The following is a 24,188-nucleotide window of genomic DNA, read 5'->3' on the forward strand; positions in this document are numbered from 1 at the left end:
ATGACATGATCAGGTATATATGATATAGAATAACCCAAGGAATCCACAGAAAAAAACTATTAGCGCTAATAAGTGAGTTTAGCAAGATTGTATGAAACATGATCAATATACAAAAATCAATTGTATTTCTATATACTATCAATCAACAATATGAAAAGGAAATTAAGAAAACGATTCAATTTACAATAGCACCAGAAAGAATAAAATAATTAGGAATAAATTTAACAAAAGAAGTGCAAGATTGAGCAGCCAAGATGGCAGAGTAGAAAGACCCTGAGCTCACCTCCTCTCATGAGCACACCAAAATCACAACTATCTGTAGAACAACCACAGATGAAGAAGACTGGAACTGACCAGAAAAGATCTTCTACAACTAAAGACATAAAGAAGGAAGCACAGGGCTTCCCTGGTGGCACAGTGGTTGAGAGCCCGCCTGCGGATGCAGGGGACACAGGTTCGTGCCCCGGTCCGGGAAGATCCCACATGCCACGGAGCGGCTGGGTCCATGAGCCATGGCCACTGAGCCTGCGCGCCCGGAGCCTGTGCTCCACAACGGGAGAGGCCACAACAGTGAGAGGCCCGCATACTGCCAAAAAAAAAAAAAAAAAAAAAAGAAGGAAGCACAATGAGACAGGCAGAAGGGGTGGACTCGTGATATAATCAAATCCCATACCCCACAGGTGGGAGACCCATAGACTGGAGAATAAGTATACTGCAGAGGCTTTTCCACAGGAGTGAGAATTCTGAGCCCCACGTCAGGCTCCCCAGCCTGGGAGTCTGGCTCCAGAAAGACAAGCGCCCAGAGAATTTGGCTTTAAAGTCCAACAGGGCTTAAATAGAGGCTTCAATCTTAAAGGGTGTACACAAAATCCCACAGACACTAGGACCCAGGGCAATAGCAATAATATTTGTTCTTTCTTTTTTTTTTTTTTTTTTTGTGGTACACGGGCCTCTCACTGTTGTGGCCTCTCCCGTTGTGGAGCACAGGCTCCAGACGTGCAGGCTCAGCGGCCATGGCTCACGGGCCCAGCCGCTCCGCGGCATGTAGGATCTTCCCGGACCGGGGCACGAACCCATGTCCCCTGCATTGGCAGGCGGACTCTCAACCACTGCGCCACCAGGGAAGCCCAATAGCAATAATTTGATATGACCCTGGGCCAGACCTAACTGCTGGTCTTACAGAGTCTCCCAGAGAGGCAGGGGCTGGCTGCAGCTCACCCTGGGGACCTAGGCATCGATGGCAGACATACTGGGGAACATTCAAATGCATGAACAGTGCTGCTGGAGGCTGCCATCTTGACTCATCAGCGCCAAGACCTGGCCCCATCCAACAGGAGGCAAGCACCAGTGCTGAGACACCCCAGGCCAAACAACTAAGTGGGCGGGGACACAGACCCATCCATCAGCAGACAGGCTGCCCAAAGACTTTCCTGAGTGCACAGCTGACTCCAGACACACCACTAGACATGACCTTGTCCACCATAGGGCCAAGACCTAGCTCTGCCCACCAATGGGAAGGTACTGGCCATCCCACAAGGGACCTTGCACTAGCCTCTAGACCATCCTCACTCATCAGTGAGCAGACACAAGAAGCAGAAAATTACAGTTCCACAGCCTGCAGACTGAGCTCGCCAACAGCAAGCCAGACTCTACTCTAGGACCAACTGGGCCCTGGCCCTGCCCACCAGAAGGTCAATGCAACCTTCAGGACACCTCAGACCACATACCCACCTGTGTCAGGAACAGCAACCTCCTTGCTCAACAATCTGAAATGAACTCTGGGATCACTAGGTCCTGCAGCCAGACTCCAGGAACCAGCTCTGCCTGAGAGTAGTCCAGCACTAACCCCAGGATCCGGCTTCACCTGCCAATGGGTGAGCAACAGCTCCAGACTCTTCAAGACCCTGACTCCACCCACCAGTGAGCCACTACTAGCTCCGGGGCCCCCTAGAGTTCTACAACCAGTTGCCTTTTGACCAGGTCCCACTAAAGAGCAGTCAGTAGTATCCATAAAAGGCAGGGCCTGGCAACCAATCAGACAAGGGGCCAACCAAGCCTACCAGACCACCCACATAGTCAGCCCACCACAAGAGAAGGAACCCCTAGAGCATACAGCTTAGGTGATGAGAGGGGAGTACACTGCTGGGGTGCATAGGAAGTCTCCTACAGAAGGCCACTTCTCCAAGGTTGAGAAATGTAACTAACCTCCACATACTTAGAAATACGAAGAGCAACTTATACAAAATGAGGCAGCAGAAGAATATATTTCAGATGAACAACAAGATAAAACCCCAGAAGAAGAACTAAGTGAAGTGGAGATAAGCAATCTACCTGGGAAAGAGTTCAGAGTACTATACTGCCCAGTGCTATAAAGCAGGTTCTTATTAGTTATCTATTTTATTTAACAAATTCTCAGAAAGGTAAAATCTCCCAAGACTGAGCAGGAAGAAATAGAAAATATAAACAGACCAATTACCAGTACTGAAATTGAGTCAGTAATTTTAAAACTCTCAACAAATAAAAGTCTAGTATCAGATGGCTTCACAGGAGAATTTTACCAAACATTTAGAGAAGAGTTAACACCTATCCTTCTAAAACTATTCCAAAAATCTAGAGAGAAACAAACACTTCCAAACTCATTCTAAGAGGCCACCATCACCCTGATACCAACACCAGACAAAGATATCATAAAAACAGTAAATTACAAATCAATATCACTGATGAAAATAGATGCAAAAACCCTCAACAAAACACTGGCAAACAACCCAAAAAAATACTAGCAAACCAAATCCAACAATACATTAAAAAGATCATGAACCATAATCAAGTAGAATTTATCCCAGGGATGCAAGGATTTTTCAATATCTGCAAATCAATCAATGTGATACACCACATTAACAAACTGAAAAATAAACACCATATGATCATCTCAATAGATGCAGAAAAAGCTTTTGATAAAATTCAACATCCATTTATGATAACTCTCCAGAAAGTGGGCACAGAGGGAACACACCTCAACATAATAAAGGCCATATATGACAAACCCACAGCTGACATCATACTCAACAGTGAAAAGCTGAATGCATTCCCTCTAAGAGCAGGAACAAGACAAAGATGCCCACTCTTGCCATTTTTATTCAACATAGCTTTGGAAGTCCTAGCCACAGCAATCAGACAAGAAAAAGAAATAAAAGGAATACAAATTGGAAAGGAAGAAGTAAAACTGTCACTGTTTGCAGATGACATGATGCTATACAAAGAAAATCCTAAAGATGCCACTAGAAAACTACTAGAGCCCATCAATGAATTTGGTAAAGTTGCAGGATACAAAATTAATATACAGGAATCTGTTGCATTTCTATTCACTAACAATGAAATATCAGAAAGAGAAATTAAGAAAACAGTCCCATTTACCACTTCATCAAATGAAAAAAAAAAAAACCTAGGAATAAAACTATCTCAGGAGGCAAAAGACCTGTACTACAAGAACTATAAGATGCTGATGAAAGAAACTGAAGGTGACACAAACAGATGGAAAGATATACTGTGTTCATGTATTGGAAGAATCAATATTATTAAAATCACCATATTGCCAAAGACAATCTATAGATTCAATGCAATGCATATCAAATTACCAATGGCATTTTCCACAGAACTAGAACAAATAATATAAAAATTTGTATGGAAACACAAAATACCCTGAATAGCCAAAACAATCTTGAAAAAGAAAAACGGAGCTGGAAGAATCAGCCTCCCTGACTTCAGACTATACTACAAAGCTACAGTAATCAAAACAGTATGGTTCTGGAACACACACAAAAAAAGGCACATGGGTCAATGGAACAGAATAGAGAGCCCAGAAATAAACTCATGCACTTATGGTCAATTAAATTACGACAAAGGAGGCAAGAATATACAATGGAGAAAAGATAGTCTCTTCAATAAATGGTGTTGGGAAAACTGGACAGCTACATGTAAAAGAATGAAATTGAACATTCTCTAATACCATACACAAAAATAAACTCAAAATGGATTAAAGACCGAAATGTAAGACCAGATACTATAAAACTCCTAGAGGAAAACATAGGCAGAACACTCTTTGACATAAATTACAAAAATATTTTTTGAATCCATCTTCTAGAGTAATGGAAATAAAACCAAAAGTAAGCAAATGGGACCTAATTAAACTTAAAAGCTTTTGCACAGCAAAGGAAATCATAAACAAAATGAAAGGACTACCTACCGAATGGTAGAAAATATTTGCAAACGATGCGACAGACAAGGGATTAATTTCCAAAATACTGTATACCAATAGTTCATAGAGTTCAATAAAAAAACAAAACAAAACAAAAAACAACCAATGGTGCTTTGTGTCCTCCTAGAGGGGTGGGATAGGGAGGGTAGGAGGGAGACGCAAGACGGAGGAGATATGGGGATATATGTACATGTATAATTGACTCACTTTGTTATAAAGCAGAAACTAACACACCATTGTAAAGCAATTATACTCCAATAAAGATGTTAAAAAATAAATAAATAAAATAAAATATACAAATGCTAAAAAAAAAAGGCAGAGACCTAATAGACATTTCTCCAAAGAAGACATACAGATGGCCAAGAGGCACATGAAAAGATGCTCAACATTGCTAATCATTAGAGAAATGCAAATCAAAACTACAATGAGGTATCACCTCACACCAGTCAGAATGACCATCACAAAAAATCTACAAATAATAAATGCTGGAGAGGATGTGGAGAAAAGGGAACCCTACCACACTGCTGGTAGGAATATAAATTCATGCAGCCACTTGGGAGAACAGTACAAAGTTTCCTTAAAAAACTAAAAAAGAGTTACCATATGATCCAGCAATCCCACTCCTGGGTATATATCTGGAAAAGATGAAAACTCTAACTTGAAAAGATACATGTACCCCAGTGTTCACAGCAGCACCATTTACAATAGCCAAGACATGGAAGCAACCTAAATGTCCATCGACAGATGAATGGATCAAGAAGACATGCTATACGTACATACATTGGAATATTACTCAGCCATAAAAAGAACAAAATTTTGCCATTTGCAGCAACAGGAATGGACCTAGAGATTATCATACTGAGTAAAGTAAGTCAGACAGAGAAAGTCAAATATCATATGATCTCACATGTGGAATATAAAAAAATGATACAAATGAACTTATTTACAAAACAGAAGTAGACTCACAGACATGGAAAACAGACTTATGTTTATCAGAGGGTAAAGTTGCAGGGGTAGGCAGGGAAAAATTAGGAGTTTGGGACTAACAGATACACACTACAATGTATAAAATAGATAAATAACAAGGACCTACTATATAGCACAGAGAACTACATTCAATATCCTGTAATAACCTATAATGGAAAAGAGTCTGAAAAATAATACATATTATAGGGACTTCCCTGGTGGTGTGGTGATTAAGAATCCACCTGCCAATGCAGGGGACATGGGTTCGAGCCCTGGTCTGGAAAGATCCCACATGCCACAGAGCAACTAAGCCCGTGCACCAGAACTACTGAGCCCATGCTCTAGAGCCTGCGAGCCACAACTACTGACGCCACGCACCTAGAGCCTGTGCTCCACAACAAGAGAAGTCACTGCAATGAGAAGCCCCCGCTCACCGCAACTAGAGAAAGCCCGCATTCAGCAACGAAGACCCAATGTAGCCAAAATCAAATAAATAAAATAAAATATACAAATGCTAAAACAAAAGAAAAAGGGCAGAAGACTTAATAGACATTTCTCCAAAGAAGACATACAGGTGGCCAAGAAGCACATGAAAAGCTGCTCAACATCACTATTAGAGAAATGCAAATCAAAACTACAATGAGATATCACCTCACACCAATTAGAATGGGCATGATAAGAAAATCTACAAACAACAAATGCTGGAGAGGGTGTGGAGAAAAGGGAACACTCTTGCACTGTTGGTGGGAATGTAAATTGATACAGCCACTATGGAGAACAGTATGGAGGTTCCTTAAAAAACTAAAAATAGAACTACCATATGACCCAGCAATCCTACTACTGGGTATATACCCAGAGAAAACCATAATTCAAAAAGACACATGCACCTCAATGTTCACTGCAGCACTATTTACAATAGCCAGGTCATGGAAGCAACCTAAATGCCCATCGACAGATGAATGGATAAAGAAGATGTGGTACATATATACAATGGAATATTACTCAGTCATAAAAAGGAACGAAATTGGGTCATTTGTAGACACGTGGATGCATTTAGAGACTGTCATACAGAGTGAAGTAAGTCAGAAAGAGAAAAACAAATATCATATATTAACGTATAGATGTGGAACCTAGAAAAATGGTACAGATGAACCGGTTTGCAGGGCAGAAATTGAGACACAGATGTAAGAACAAACGTATGGATACCAAGGGGGGAAAGCAGCTGGGGGGTGGGGGTGTGATGAATTGGGCGATTGGGATTGACATGTATACACTGATGTGTATAAAACTGATGACTAATAAGAACCTGCTGTATAAAAATAAATAAAAATAAATAAATAAAATAAATTTATAAAAAAGAATATATATTAAATATATTATATATAAATAACTGAATTACTTTGGTATACACATACAACTAACACAACACTGTAAATCAAGTATACTGAAATTTTTTAAAAATTCTGAACTAGAAACCGCACACACACAAAGAAGTGTAAGACTTGTATACTGAAAACTACAAATCACTACTGAGGGAAAGTAACGAAGACCTAAATAAATGGAAAGACACCCCATGTTCATGAATTGGAAGACTATATTGCTAATATGGCAATACTATCCTAATAATTTACAGGTTCAGTGCAATCCTCATCAAAATTCCAACTCCCTGGTTCACATAAATGGAAAAGCCTATCCTAAAGTTCCTGTGGAAATGCAAGGGACCCAGAATAGCCAAAAATCTTGGAAAAGAAAAGTAAAGCTGAAGTACTCATTCACCGATTTCAAAACTTAAAGTAAAACCACATTAATGAAAATTGTATGATATTGGCATAAGGACAGACATATAGGTCAATGGTATAGAATTTTTACTCCAGAAATAAACCCAGATATCTACGTCAAATGATTTTTGACATGGATGCCAAGACAATACAGTAAGGAAAGAACAATCTTTTCAACAAATGGTGCTGGGGCAAATGGAAATCTAAGTGCAAAAGAATGAAATTGGACCCATAGCTTACACCATAAATAAAAATTAACTCAGGGAGTTCCCTGGTGGCCGAGTGGTTAAGATTCCAGGCTTTCACTGCTGTGGCCTGGGTTCAGTCCCTGGTTGGGGAACTGAGATCCCACAAGCCGCATGGCATGGACCCAAAAAAAAAAAGGACTCAAAATGTATCAAACTTAAATGTAGAAGCTAAAATTATAAAACTCTTAAGAGAAAACACAGGTGTAATTTTTGTGACCTTGGATCAGGCAATGGTTTCTTAGATGTGACACATGAATTATAAGCAAGCAAAGGGAAAAGAAAAGATTAACAGGACTTCATTAACATCAAAAACTTTTGTGCATCAAAGGACACCATCAAGGAAAACCAGAGAATGGGAAAAAGATTTTCAAGTTATATATCTGATAAAGATCTAGTATCCAGGATATAAAAAAGAATACATGTCTTATATCTTAATAAAAAGACAACCTAATTTTAAAATGGACAAAGGATTTAAATAGGTATTTCTCCAAAGAAGATAAAGAAATGGCCAATAGAAACATGAAAAGATGTTCAACATCGTTAGTCATTATGCAAATGCAAATATAAGCCACAAGAAGATAACAACATCACACACCATAGGATGACTATAATAATAAAAAGGCAGAAAATGATAAGTGTTGACAAGGGTGTGAAGAAATGGGAACTGTCATACATTGATGGTGGGCAAGCAAAATGGTGCAGCCACTGTAGGAAACAGTGTAACAGTTTCTACAAAAGTTAAACACAGAGTTACCATATGATCCAGTAACTCTACTCCTAGGATAACCAAGAGAATTGAAAATATCTGTTCACCCAAAAATTTGTACACAAATGTTCATAGTACCATTATTTACAATAATCAGAAACTGGAAACAACTCAAATGTTCATCAACTGACAAATGGATAAACAAAATGTGGCATATCCATACAATGGCATATTATTTAGCTCTAAAAAGTAATGAAATACTAATACATGCTACAACATGGATGAACCTTGAAAACATTAAGTGAAAGAAGCCAGATACAAAAGACCACATTTTATATGATTCTATTTGTATGAAATGTCCAGAATAAACAAATCTACACAGGCAGTAAATAGATTAATGCTTGCCAGGGACTGGGATGGTGGGTGAGAGGGGGAGAATGGGGAATGACTGCTAAAGGACACAGGGTTTGTTTTAGAGGTGATGGAGACATTCTGGAATTAGATTAATGATGGTTGTACCACCTTGTTGTGCAATAGACTAAAATCACTGAATTATATACTTTAAAAAGGTGAAATTTATGGTATGTAAATTACATCTCAATAAAAAGATAAATTTTTAAGAAGGTTAGATCTACCCCATTTTTGAAGATGATGGAGAGGTCTCAGCCTTGTAAAACCATGTGCACACCCCTCAGGATCTACTTTCATCTCTCCTTCTGGTCACTATACCAATAACTAAAGTCAAGTTAAAATATAACCTGACTAAGGAAGTAGTGGGCCTAGTAAGGGAAAACCAGACTATACACTGAAGAAGCTATAGGACCTAGTCAACGTATTCCATCAGGATCTAATTATTGGGTCTGGATCCTAAGGATGCTGGTTCAAGGTGGGAGGTAGGGATGGGGTGCCTGTGACATGTAAAATTGGCATGACTCTGTGTTTATGCTTACCTTGGGCCACATCTCTTTTCACACACAATGTGAACCACTCACAGCTCTGATCATTAGGAGGATTTCCAAAACACTGCATTTCAGGACCATTTCCAGTAGCAATATATTTTCAATTTGCACCCATATTTTGAGATAACCCATTCATGAATCAATCTCAGCTATTTTCCACTTCTAAATAAATGTAAAGACACCCCCTGTTCATGAACTGGAAGACTATACTGCTAACACAGCACTACTATGCAAATAATCTACAGGTTCAGTGCAATCCCTATCAAAATTTCAACTTCCTTGTTCACATAAATGGAAAAGCCTATATCATAAAGGTCCTACTGCTGGGCCTGTCCCATTTTATGACGTGGTGGGTTTGACAGACATGAACTCAATGGGCAGCTTTGTTGCATAATCACTTGACATTCCAAGGTTAAACAATCAATTTCTACCACAAATACTCCATTTCTAACTTTCCTGCTATAGGACCCATTTAGTTGGCCAACTTCTGTTTTAGCTGGTAAACAGGTAAGGGCAAATAATGGGATATGCTGCTCTGGACCAACTACTGGATATTTAAAGACTTCACCAATGTGGCAGGACCCTGAATTTTTACAATCTAGCTATGATCAAAGGGTCAACTGGTCCTATCACACAGTCTACCACCCAGAAAATGGTAGCCTGATACAGTAGAGGAATGATCTCTTGAACATTCCAGTAAGGTGTTAGCTTGAACATTGTAATTATACTCTGCAAAGACAAGGGTATCTTCCAGGATGTATTCTACAACCCCAAATCGACAACCATAATATGTAGAATACATGGGTCTGGGAACCCTGGGGTGGAAATAGGAATGGCTCCGCTTAATGCCACTCAGAGTGACCCCCTTGGAGGATTTCTGTTTCCTATCTCTACATTTATAGGCTCTGTGGGTCTAGAGCTACACTACCCAATAAGGTAGCCAGTAGCTATGTGTGGCTGTTTACATTTAAATGTAATTAAATTAAATTAAAAATTAATTTCCTTAGTTGTACTAGTCACATTTCAAGTGCTCAACAGCCACATAAGAAAGTGGCTACCATAATAAATAGCACAAATACTAAACATTTCCATTACTGCAGAATGTTCTATTGGACAGAACTACTCCACAGGACCTGGTTACCAGAATAGAAAGCTTCTACTAGGGGATAAAGAGAATCCTACTGAAATTTAAGCTATGGCTACTGCACTGTCACTTCAAGCACTTTATGCCAAGAGACTAGGAAGCAATAAAAGGAGTCACTTTACTGACAGGGGTCACTGACCCTGATTATCAAGAGGAGACAGTGTTGCTCTTATGTAATAGAGATAGGGAAGAATTTGGTGCTCAGGTGATCCACTGGAGGGTTTCTTGGAACCGTCAAATTTTAATAGTAAATGGACAAGTGTATCATTCATGGCCTCAAAAGATAATGGTAAACAGGGGCTCAGACTCCCCAAGGATGAGGGTTTGGGTCAGACTAACAGAAGCGCCACCTACTCCAGCAGAGGTACAAGCCTGACACAGGAATGAAGAACACCTTCATATTTCCTGTGTAGTAACATGACAATGACTCAAGGTCCAAATGAGCATGCCCCAATGCTTTGTTACTATGCAAATGAAACAACTGCCATATCTAAGGGCTGAGAGATCAGGATTGTCTGAGATTAGATTCCTGTAACTAGGAAAATGGTAGCTGAAATTGAAAGGGCTACTTCCAAAATATTTTTTTTTTGCCAAGTTTTTCTCTGTCTCAGAGCCTTTGCACTTGCTATTCTTTTTGCCTAGAATAATCATCTTCCAGATCTTTCACACAGCTGGCTCATTATCATTCCAGTATCACCTCCTTAAAAGAGGTTCTCCCTGATCAACAAAATCTTCCAACACAGATATTTTTCTTTACACCATTATAATTCCTTCATAAGACTTCTAAAATGTGTATTCATGTTATTTATTGATTTTTAATTTTCTTATTTATTGTTCAATTCCACCACTTGAATTTAATCTTCACAAGGGCAGACACTCTGGTGGTTTTATTCACTGCAACATCCTCAGCACCTAAGAACAATGCCTGATACATTGTAGGTGCCTATAAATATTTTCTAATTGACTGTTGCAGAGACTAACAAAACTAGATTAGAAATTAGGGACAGGTTATTTCAATACCTTTAACTGACCAATAAGCCAATGGGGACAAATAACCTAAAGGAAATAACCTGCCAAATATATGCAGCTAGTTTCTAGCAGATTCAGCATCAGAATCTTGGTTTGGGGGTATTAAAGGCCCTGCTCTTTCCACTGAATCATCGATACAAAAGTAAATAACAAATACTGCAACTGTTCTAAGAATGTGGCAAGCAGCACTGAAGCCATATGCAGAAGGCAAAGAAAGTGAACTATATTTAATATCAACTTTAAATACTATACCTACCACCTCTTGTCTGTGCAATTATTAGAGAAGCGAACAGAACAACTCCCAAATATCATGGCAGCAGCAAAGAGTGGGAGAGCTAGTAACATAGTTAATTCACAAGAGAACTCAAACTACATTTCTTTACCACCTTCTCTTCTAAATCCTTTACCAATGCTTCTTGACATACCATAAAGGCACTGCTCCAATGTTCATGCTGGAGAAAAGATGTGGGGATAATTGCTGTTGATAATCTGTACCTATAACAATAGTCCTAAAAGGCCTTACACTCATTTTGTAATTAATGATTTTTCTTATTTTATCTTGGCAAAAACAGGGTATTTACACATTGTGACTACTGCCCATTATACTAAAGTAGACCACCCATGTCCATTTTCTAAGTTATAATTACTCATTGCAACAAACAGAACAAGTCATACTCAAAAAATTCCTGAAAGAAAACTCTTTGTCTAAATCAAGCTTTTTTTTTTTTTTGCTTAATAAGTGATGATTAAAAGAACAGAGAAGGATCTTCATATTGTACCAGCCTCAAATTGGGTATAGCAGAATTTCAATATTGACAATCACTTCCTTCCAAAAGGAATGAATAAGAATGAGTCAGAAATCTTTCCCCTTTGAATGAGTCATTAGTTATGAGCAAAAGTCTCTGGGACTGTCCCCCATGAAAGTGGGGTCTAAATCTGCTATAACTTTGGAATTAAGATATCTTAAAAGCAGTGTGATAATATCTGCATATTATTTGATACAACTTTGGGTAGAGAAGGAAAGACAGTGGAAAAAATGCCTATTATATGTATCTAGGAATCCTGAGGGTTTTTTCCTCATTGCTTATTTTAAAAATTAGCTTAAAAATCAAATAATTACTTTAAGAATTAAAAAATTAGCCCTAGTCCAGAGGAGGAAATCACACCTGATTGGCAAAATAAACGGTTCTAGATCTTTACTCCCTAATGAAGAGACTGACAACGCAAGGAGTAACAGAATGAAGAGGTGCTGTGTAATATAAAGAAATCCCCCAGGTGATTCTGCAACTGTTCCCTTTCCCTCTTTCCCCTTCTACTTTTAAGCACTAAGTGATAGTAGTTCCTATACCAGTTGATCACTAGAATCTACTGCAGCGTTTTAAAAAATACAAATTCCTGGATCCAAATCCTCAATGTTTTGTTCAGTGGTGACCCTTCTAGCCCATGCTTAGTGTGTCTAGGGGGCAATCCAGTACTGACCATGCTTACATAGCTCGTGAATGTGGCCACACGATTCCCTGTCTCATGAAGCTCCAAAGGCTCATTGTCAAATCCCTATGAAATTTGGGTGAAAATGAATACGCAGGTCTTAGGCTTAACTAGTTAAGAAGCGTGAACAACAGTTGTTTTCCCAACCATTATAATTAAGGATGTGATGTGAGAATGAGAAACGCATCACAGCCAAATGGAGGTCAACCTGCCCCTCAAGGATGGACATGGACATACAGGCAGGTGAGACTGGAACCCAGGCAGAAAGGACAGATACAGGAACCAATTGTTGTATTCAAAGAACAGACCACCAATCCAATCCACTTATTTTTCCATGGTGGAGACAGAAAACTCAACAAAGGAAGTGGGTCAGAAAACATGACTAAGAAGGAATGCATACCACTCTAGAAAACATTTGATCCTAGAACTGGCTAAGTCAGGAACATTTCAGAGTGGAATCACAAAGAGGTCTTATCCATAGGAACAAGTTGGCTTTTGCTTTCAAGGTCTATGTGGTTTCTCAGCAAAAGGTATTCCTGCAACGCCAAGAACATGGTTTCCCAGATTTCTGTAACCAGTGTGTCAATCTTGACTGTAGAGATAGCTACTTTCAGACTACATTCTGGCAGCAGTGAGAGGGCTCTGATTCTAGGGACGCCTTCTCATGAAGGGACAGGTTTAAAGGAACAATCTTAGCTTATACCTAAGCTCTTGCAGGAAGCCTCCTCTGAACACTCAGGCTGCATGCCTGTTCACTGGATCCCAGGACCACTGTATACATACCTCCTTTATAGCACTTACTATAACTCTGAAAGCAGCTGTTCATATGTATGACTCTCAAAAAACCACGGCCTCTGTATGAGAATGGAAATTGTTTTCTTTGCCTTCCTATCCCTAGTTCCTAGGAGAGTAACCAGCACATCAAAGGTGCTGAAGAAACATTTGTTGTTTTGTTTGCTGATTCAGCTTGTCATTCCCAAAGCACAAATATCTATCTTCTCTCTGTGTCTGGCTCAGAAACACTAGGGGCTTGTGCTAGGCTAAAGTACTGGAGCTCAGAGCAATAGACTCAAGTGCTCCTCCTATCAACTGAGGAGTGAGGTCTGCCTGAAGAGAGAGACAGAGGAACCTCCTAGCACAAGTGGGGACACAGGTGAGAGCAAAGGACTCTGTGTAGTTCTCTCTCCATCACTTTCTACCCCAAGAATTCATCTCAATTCCAGGTGCCTGGTGGAGGCGGCACCACACCAGAAGACAATAAAATCTGTTTTCTCTCCTAATTTTAAAACAATCTCCAAAGATTTATCCTTGAGAATTTAGAGGTCCCTGAGCTAGAAGCCAAATCTATGTGAGCTGTGACCTTTTCCTGCCACTTGAAACACAGCCCAAAGGAATGATATTTTGCCCTTACCAAAAAATAATCCATATGAGGGTCATAGTATCCTCCAATGCCATAATCAGCAAACTGGTAGTAAAAAAAAAAAAAAAAAAATACAAGGTTAGCTAGGTGGACAGCCTCTAAGCCAGCCCAGTAACTCTGCATTCCCAAGCGTGCTCCTAAATGAAGACAATAAGCAGCTTATCTAGCACCTGAACTTAGACCAGGAAACTAAGGAAGAGACAGAATATGGAACTTACCCAAGGTGACACAGATAGAAAGTTGCAAAGCTTGAATTCTTTTTCTTTTTTAAAATAAATTTATTTATTTATTTATTTTTGGCTGCATTGGGTCTTCACTGCTGCACGCGGGCTTTCTCTAGTTGCGGCGAGCGGGGGTTACTCTTCGTCGTGGTGTGCAGGCTTCTCATTGCAGTGGCTTCTCTTATTGAGGAGCGTGGGCTCTCGGTGCATGGGCTTCAGTAGCTGTGGCTCATGGGCTCTAGAGCTCAAGCTCAATGGTTGTGGCTCACAGGCTTAGATGCTTCGTGGCATGTGGGATCTTCCCGGACCAGGGATCGAACCCATGTCCCCTGCATTGGCAGGCGGATTCCCAACCACTGCACCACCAGGGAAGTCCCGGCAGGAGGATTCTTAACCACTGTGCCACCAGGGAAGTCCCAAAGCTTGAATTCTTACCCAGGCTTTTTGATTCCTGAGCTCTATGCTCTTAAACCCTAGGCCATTTGTGCCCAGAGAAAGAGGCAAACAAAAATCAGACTGGGTAGGGGCTTCCCTGGTGGCACAGTGGTTGAGAGTCTGCCTGCCGATGCAGGGGACACGGGTTCGTGCCCTGGTCCGGGAGGATCCCACGTGCCGCGGAGCGGCTGGGTCCGTGAGCCATGGCCGCTGGGCCTGCACGTCCGGAGCCTGTGCTCCGCAACGGGAGAGGCCACAACAGTGAGAGGCCCGCGTACCGCAAAAAAAAAAAAAAAAAAGAAAAAATCAGACTGGGTAGGTTTCTGTGGGAAGGGGCATGGAAGTGGGGCTCACAACATTTCAAGGCCAGTGTCCTCAGGTTAGAGAATGGAAAGCTTCAGGGTAGAGGTAACTATGGCTCAACTGCCAGATTAGAAAAGACAAGAGAGGGGGACAGGACACAGATTCCTCACTCAGATACCTCATACCTGGAAAAATTCAGCTGTTTCATCTGACAGCCCAGTGATGAGCTGAATCCTGCGATTCATTTGGCCAATCACAGGGTCTTCCTCTTCTGTCAGAAATACACTGGATGGAGAAAATCAGGTAGACGACAAGGGCATGGGGAACGGAGAAAAGTGGACCAGTGTGAGTCAGGAGAAAAAGATGGGGTAGAAAAGGAGGTGGGGAGGTTGGAGGGTTTGGAGATCACTCCTCTTGCCTCTGGACACTGTGTCACAACTGTCATTTCTGGTTCAGAAATGCCATATGGGGACGTTCAGAATCCCCACAACGTCAGCATTCACAGGGCCCTTGGAACTCATCCCTTCCAACCCTCTGATGTGGTAACAACAATACTGGGACAATACTGAGGAGGTATATTATCTGAGTTTATATAGTCAGTAAGTGGCGGAGCTAGGACTATAACTCAAGTCTTCAAGATTTTCGTCCTGTGCTTTTTTTGTGATATAACAAGATCTCCTAAAATTTTAAGTAAAACTCAAAACTGGTCAAACCATGATAAAAATGAGTGTATAATTTAAGCTAGAAAAAAATCACTCTTAGGGTCCATAAACAAACACAAACCACACATATACACACATGCACACTATAAGCCCACATGAAGTATGCACACAGAGTCACAGCTAAGGACAGTGTGAGGGACAAACAGTAAACAAATGGAGAGACACGAAGTGAACACACAGGTCAGAGAAATCTCACATATACAAGTAGGGCGACTGGGAGAGATGCCAAACCAACCCTTGCCCAGATTACCTTTGGCTGACTCTCGCTTTGGATGACTGGACAGAAGGTGAAGTGATACTAAAGACTCTGGATCGTTTCATCTAGGAAATAAAATCTGAGAATAAATATAGTCTCACTTCACCCCTAACTATGTGCTTATGTCCAGAGACCCTAGAGATAGATCTATCATTAACTAATTCACTGCTTCTGGTCTCAAACCCAGGTATAGCTCCAGGAGCCATCTTGTGACATTAGGAAGAAAGCCATGCACTATAAAAGATGAAACAGAGAGAAGGATCCAGGTCCCCGATGATATTGTGGAGCTACCAAAATGATGCTAGACTATCTTTCTCTTTAAGTCTGTTTATATGAAAGAATAAAGCCTAAGTCACTATAACTCTATTATAAGGAGCCTAATGTAATTCCCAACTTATATATTTATTTACTATGGAACTTCTTTAAAAATAAACAAAACATTACAGATGAAACTGAAACCCCCAATATAGCCCTTCCTAATCTAATTCTCCTCTACAGCTCCCCACAAAAAATCACTATCCTAAAATTATTAGTGCTTCTTTATCCTGGAACATGTTTTTATACATTTACTATTAATGTATTAAAAAGTGAATATAAATAGTATTGTTTTCCATGTATTGAAACTTTATATAAATTGTATCATACTCAACATAACCTTCTATAACTTGCTTTTTGACTTAGCGTTAAGTTTTTTGAGAGATGCATGAGAAACGTAGTTTTTTTTTAGTTCACTCATTTTCACTAAGGCTAAGTAATAGATTGTATGCATATTTCATAAATCATTTATCCATTTTCCTTTGATGAACATTCAGATTTGTAAAAGCCTTTCTATTACATCTCCTTGTCCATATGTTCAAGTGTTTCACTAGGGTAGTGGTCTTCAAACTAGGGTCTGCGTACCACTAAGGTATGCACAATTTTAGCAGAAATACAGAAGAATTGACTTCCAGATACTCAAATTCTATATACACTCTTTCATAGCTTTGCTCAATTTCTCTTTTCAAATAGTCCTTCCCCCCACTATTCAAAAGAAAGGCCTACTGTTCATACACATAAAATTTTACTATGGTGTATTCTCCCCAGATGAAAAAACCTTTAGGTCATCAAAAAAAGAAACAACACAAAATACTGTCTCAGTGAAGCCTCCTCTGGGTTAACCAAGACACTCATTAACTCACAGTAGGGTTTCCTGTATCATATTTCTGATAAGTGTGAAGTGTAACATTTAGAAATGGGGTATTTTTGGCCCTTGTTGGGATGCTCTGAATACAAATGTTTGTAAAGCAGGACACTATAACTGATATAAATTTTTGTTTCATTACTTGGCCTCTTCTATTCCTTGAGTATTTCCAAAGAAGGCACTGCCCTTGTGGGATGATCTAGAAAGGGTCAAGTGAATACTGAGAAAGAATATTTATATGAAAAGTGGCAGCAATTCTTTTCAACTATTCTTAACATTCATCCCTATTATATGTCACTCACTAAAAAGAAAAGGAAATTCAAACAGCTAAAAAAATTCTGAAGTTCAGGTTGGTAACATTGATTATTTTAATAGTAAGAGGGTGTCACAGAATAAAGATATCCTTCTAAATGCAATTCCCTCCACACAGCTTCCTGAAAACCACCAATAAGGAAAGAAAACAAAAATCACTCATTACCTATGCCTACAATGTAACTTGGAAACAGAGATACTACAAACTTCAATTTTCTTGTTAGTGGGAAAATAAACACCAGATGTCAGCAGAGTGTTCCAGAGAGATCTAAGCAAAGAATCTGAGGCTGCAGGAAGAGTGAAAAGTGTAGTATGGTCTTAATGGTGGTGAAACAATATTAATGGTAAACACCATATAATGTCATTCAGGGTCTTGCTTTCAGAGGGAAAGGACCTACTCTGAGTAGGGAAATACTGAGAGAAAAATCTGAAACAGTGGATCACAGAACTGCTTTTTGGATATTTTAAACACAAGAGCTTGGAAACTGTACTGAATCACAGGTTACAGCACAGGGAAGGCACTATTTCTTGGGTGAAAGAGGACTCTTAGAGAGTGAGATGGCTCTCAGGTTTGGTGGCAAACAGAAGAAGTGGGTAAAAGTAAGGGGCCCATTAAAATTATAAATTAAGAAATAATTCAGAAGAGATAGACCAAAAAAAAGTACTATTAATTAAAGAAACTGCATTTCACTGTAGGAATAGAAGAGGAAACATTTAACATGAGATCAATGGTCCAGGAAAACACAACAAAAACAAACACCAACGAGAAAAATAAAAAAGAACTCAGCATCCATACAAGTTACAACAGAAAAACAAAATGAAAATCAAAACTTTTCAGGAGTTGAAAACACAAAACAACCAAGTCCCAGCCAAGAAACAGAAGAAAATTAACAAAATACTGTAACATTAATTAAATATAATTAAGCAAGTGTGACTATGAAAGAACATCACAATTCAGAAACTGAAAAGCTCAGAATGAACACAGACAACAAAAGAAGATGTGAACTAGAAACTGATCATATTCAGAAAAGCTATTAAAAAAAAACAATAAAATTATCTCAGAAATGAAGACTATTATAAGGTCCCCAAGGAAGATAGAAATACGACCAAGGTGTACTAAGAGACAGAGAGGACAGAATGAGAAAAGTAAAATAAAGAAAGTGAAGGAAAATGAAGATAATGGTAAACAGGATGAGAGACAGTGATAAATATAAAAGACTGACAAAGAAGAGTAATGTCATTTTCACTGGATCCTTTAAAAAAGAAAAATGAAAGAATGGATTTGACCTAAAATGGCCAATTCTAAGATATATGCTAGTAAAACAAGCAAACAGAAAATGATGAATACAGCAAATTAATCTAAAATAGTATGTCAAAACTGAGACCAAATACATCAATCATATGAATAAAGTACTTATTTACATAGATAAATACAATTATTTTTATTAAAAATAAGAGACTTTTTAATATAGCTGAATATAACTCCTAACAGACTGACCCTCACCCAGATAACTATAAACTCTGGACAAAATATGAAAAATAATTACTGGAAGGCACTGCAGAGTAAACAAAACAGGCAGACTATGAATGGCAGTCGATCCTTAAAAGACAGGAATGGTACAGGTGGTTTCCCATTTTTTCAATGGCTGTTAGCCTTGGATGACCACAGTTGACATAGCACAGTCTGACAAAAAATCCAAAGTTTTTATAACCTGAAGCACCACATTACAGAGGCAACCATAGGTCCTAAAATGTGAAGAGTGAATCACAACAATGTGAGAGAAAGAGAGGGACTTTCAAACTCTACGTATAAGCTCTGCCTGAATCTCTTGCAGACCTCTAAACAAAGCACATGTAGGTGAGACTCTAAGCATCTCAGCCAAGTATAAGAACTGAACAGCACAAAAAAGTTTGCTGTTTGTGTCCAACCAAGTTAACTGCCTGTTATTAAAAACAAAAACAGGCTACCTCTTTCAAGATGGTGACATAGGAGGCTCCTGAACTCACCTCCTCCTATGGACACCCCAAATCTATAGCTACATATAGAAAAATTTCCTCTGAAACAAATCCAGAGGATGAGTGACTCCTACACATCAGGTGAACAAGAAAAAATCCACATTATAAATGGTAAGAGTTAGAAACTAACACATCGTAAAACAACTACACCCCAATAAAAAAAAAAATGGTAAGAGAGGGGAATTCCCTTGCAGTCCAGTGGTTACGACTCTGTGCTTCCACTGCAGGGGGCACAAGTTCGCTCCCTGGTCAGGGAGTTAAGATCCTGCAAGCCACGTGTCATGACAAATAAATAAATAAATAAATAAATGAAAATTTGAAAAATGGTAAGAGAGAGCAAACTCACAGATATAGAGAACAAACTAGTGGTTATAAGTGGGAGAGGGAAGGGGGAGAGGCAAAATAGGAGTGGGGATTAAGAGCTACAACCTACTATGTAAAACATAAATAAGCTACAAGGATATATTGTACAGCACAGGGAATATAGCCAATATTTTGTAATAACGATAAATGGAGTATAATCTATAAAAATTTTGGATCACTATGTTGTACAACTGAAACTAATATTGTAAATCAACTAAACCTCAATTTAAAAAATGGTAAGACTCCAATAAAGAAGTTAAAAAGATTTAAAAAAAGTTGCATTTAAAAAATAAATAAATAAATAAATAAAAATAAATAAATAATGGTGAGAGAGGCTGAGACACAAATCTCACCATAAACCCCAACCCTGGCAAGGTGGCACACAACCAGGAGGGAACTCACAACTCTCAGCTTCTCCCTGAGGGGCAACGGGTTTGGACCCCACATCCAGCACCCAAACTTTTAAGACATCCTCCTGAGAGAAGGGACCCCAAAACATCTAGCTTTGAAAGCCAACAGTGCTTCTATCTGTGAGATCTATAAGACTATATGGCAAATTAAGAGACAGTTCTTAAAGGGCTCGCATGGACTCACCATACCTAACCCCCCAGGGCCCAGCAGAGGCAGCAGACTGAAACCAGTCTTCTTGGTGAAAGAGGACTATTTGCTTATTTTGACAGCTGCAGCCTTAGGGGCAGGCTTCTAACTTAACACACATCAAGGGGCCGCTGCCAATACTCTCCAGAGACCAGGGAAGTCATCAGCAGATACTATCTTCACACTCTCCCTATGCCTTACTCCACGTCACTGGTATTTCCCAGAAAGAGTCTGTGTATATCTCTGGCACCCCAGATCTTGTGGGTGCAGCACAGGGCATGACTCTTGAACACCTGGTTTGGTGGCCAGTGGAGCTTGTGTTCGTGATTTCTTCAAGAGGAGGGGAACAAACAAAGAAACAGTTCTTAACTGGCTATCACGCCAGGCCACAGTGCAGAGGGAGCAGACCGAAACACCCATTGCCCAGTACTCACCTGAAACAGGTATATTTGCATACTTTAAAAGCTGCTGCCAGGGGCTTCCCTGGTGGTGCAGTGGATGAAAGTCCGCCTGCCAATGCAGGGCACACGGGTTCGAGCCCGGGTCGGGGAAGATCCCACATGCCACGGAGCAATGAAGCCCGTGTGCCACAACTACTGAGCCTGCGCTCTATAGCCCACGAGCCACAACTACTGAGGCCGTGTGCAAACAACTAATGAGGCCCACGCGCCTAGAGCCCATGCTCCACAACAAGAGAAGCCACTGCAATAAGAAACCCGCGCACCGCAACAAAGAGTAGCCCCCGTTCACCACAACTAGAGAAAGCCCACATGCAGCAACGAAGACCCAACACAGCCCAAAATAAATAAATAAATTAAATTAAATTTTTTAAAAAATGGGCAAGAGACTTGAGTAGACATTTCTCCAAAGAAGATGCCCAATAAGATACAAAAGATACAAATGCCCAATAAGCACATGAAAAGATACTCAATATCATTGGTCATTAAGGAAATGCAAATCAAAACCACAATGAGATACTACTTTACACCTAATAGGATGGGTATAATTTTTAAAAATGGAAAATAAGAAGTGTTGGCAAGGATGTGGAGAAATAGGAACCCTCATGCATTGCTGGTGGGAAAGTAAAATTATGCAGCCACTGTGGAAAACAGTTCTCGATTTCTCAAGAAGTTAAACATACAACTACCACATGAACCAGCAATACAACTCCTAGGTATACATCCAAAGGAACAGAAAGAAGGGACTCGAACAGGTATCAGTAGACCAATATTCATAGCAGCATTATTCACAACAGCCAAAAGGTGGAAACAGCTCAAGTATCCATCAACAGATGAAGGGGTAAACAAAATGTGGCACATACACACAACAAAATACTATTCAGCCATAAAAGATAATAAAATTTTGATATATGCTACAACATGGATGGACCTCAAAAATACGCTTATTGACTTAAGCCAAACACAGAGATCAAATATTGCTTTTATGAGCTACCTAGAATAGGCAAATTCACAGAAACAGAAAGCAGAATAGCAGTTACCAGGGGCTAGTGGAAGAGGAGAAGGGAGAGTTATTGTTTAATGGTTACATAGTTTATGTTGGAGATAACAAAAGAAAAAGTTTTGAGACAGATAGTGCTGATGGGTACAACACTATCTTGTGAATTAATTAATGCCACTGAATTGTACACTCACAAGTGGTTAAAATGATAAATATTATGTTATGCATATTTTACCACAATAAAGAACAGAAAAAAATAAAACCAGGCTTCCCTGGTGGCGAAGTGGTTGAGAGTCCGCCTGCCGATGCAGGGGACACGGGTTCATGCCCCGGTCCGGGAAGATCCCACATGCCGCAGAGTGGCTGGGCCCATGAGCCATGGCCGCTGAGCCTGTGAGTCCGGAGCCTGTGCTCCACAACGGGAGAGGCCACAGCAGTGAGAGGCCCGCGTACCACACACACAAAAAATAATAATAAATAAATAAATAAATAAAACCAAAAGCTGATTCTTTAAAAACATTTTTTAAATAGTCAAAATGGTCAAGAATAAAAGATATAAATTAAATAGTGAGATAAGAATAAAAATAATCATCAATGCAAAGGATATCTAATATCATAAAGGAATAAACATGAACAAGTATAGGCCAATAAATTCTAAAACCTAGAAAAGACAAAGTGACAAAAGTGGGTACAAGAAGAAACACAAAGCTTAAATAGACCAATAAACATTTATGAAATAAAAATACATCAAATACCTGTCTCTAAAAAAAATCCCTAAAATAAAAGTTTTATTTGTAAGATCTAATAAACTTTCAAGCAACACATTATTCTCAAGTACCCTCACAAGTTCAGAAAGAGATTCAGAAATATGAGAGAAAGCTCACATACACACGTGTATATACTCACATGTGCACAAGCACACACACACAAAGCCAGCTCACCAATGGATGGGTCCTGAAGGACAAAGCTCTCCACTAATGACCAAACCTTATTTAGATGCTTCAGCACCTTGTACACATCCACTAATTTTCCCAAGTCTTCCTTATCTTCAGGGATTACAAGGTTCAGTGCATCTCTTTTCTCAGCCCAGCTATGGGATTTGTCAGGGGCGGGGAGAGGAGAGTGAGAAGATAAGAATAATTAATAAAATTAAGAGATTTTATCTTAAATTTAAAATGCATCTCTCAAATACTATGACTTTACTATATACCAGGCCCTAGAATAAGGAATTTAAAAATTATCTCCATTAATCTTCCCAACTATCCCATAAATCAAGTATTAACACCTCCCCTATCCAACTATACAGATAAAACCAGCTCAGAAAAGTTAAGTCATATGACTTCCCAAAGTCATACAATTGATAAATAATAGAGTCAGGATATAAGCCCAGGTAGGTGTAACTCCCAAACCAATGCTTTTAATCACTAAGCTATAACTGCCTCACAGATCAACAAACATATCAGCAATATCTGGTTGAACAGGTTAGGAAAGATGATAAGTACATCCACAGTCAGCTAGATATAATCTCTCTGAAGGATAACCCTACAAGTCTAGGATTCAGCAATTTCATTTGTATGACATTACAACGAGGAAGTGTGCAAACATGTAAGACTAACAAACACTGTTCACTGAAGCGTTTTTCCAAATATTCAAAATGTTCAACAGGAGGAACTTTATTAATTATGATGCAGCTACATAATAGAATAGTGCACCATTAAAATGATGATGAAATCCACATTTACTAACAGAAAGGCATTAGCTAGCAAACCATGTTATAAAATAGTAAATATTATGATACAATTTTGGTTAAAACTTAATTTAACTAAATTTGGTTAAAAGAAATACAGGCACACCTTATTTTATTGTGTTTTGCTTCCCTGCATTCACACAGTGTTTTTGCAAATTGAAAGTTTGTGGCAACTCTGTGTTGTCATGATGGTTAGCACTTTTCAGCAATAAAGTATTTTTTAATTAAGGTATGTACATTGTTTTTTAGATATAATGCCATTGCACACTTAACAGACTACAGTATAGTGTAAACATAACTTATATGTGCTGGGCTACCAAAAACTTCATGTGACTCACTTTATTGCAATATTTGCTTTACTGCAGTGGTCTGGAACAAAACCCACAATATCTCTGAAGTGTGCCTGTATATATTTTTATGCCAGTGTATGTAAGAAAAAAAAAGCCTGTAAACATATAGACATCATGTTTATTTTTATCAGGTAGATTACAGGTGGTTTTTATTTCTTTATTGCTACAAGTGTCATGATGGTTGCCAACTCTGCTCTCATGTTGATAATCACCTTCTAGTTTCCCATGAAAATAA

The sequence above is a fragment of the Mesoplodon densirostris genome, chromosome 3 (assembly GCF_025265405.1).
Source record: "Mesoplodon densirostris isolate mMesDen1 chromosome 3, mMesDen1 primary haplotype, whole genome shotgun sequence".
NCBI classification, from domain to species: Eukaryota; Metazoa; Chordata; class Mammalia; order Artiodactyla; family Ziphiidae; genus Mesoplodon; species Mesoplodon densirostris.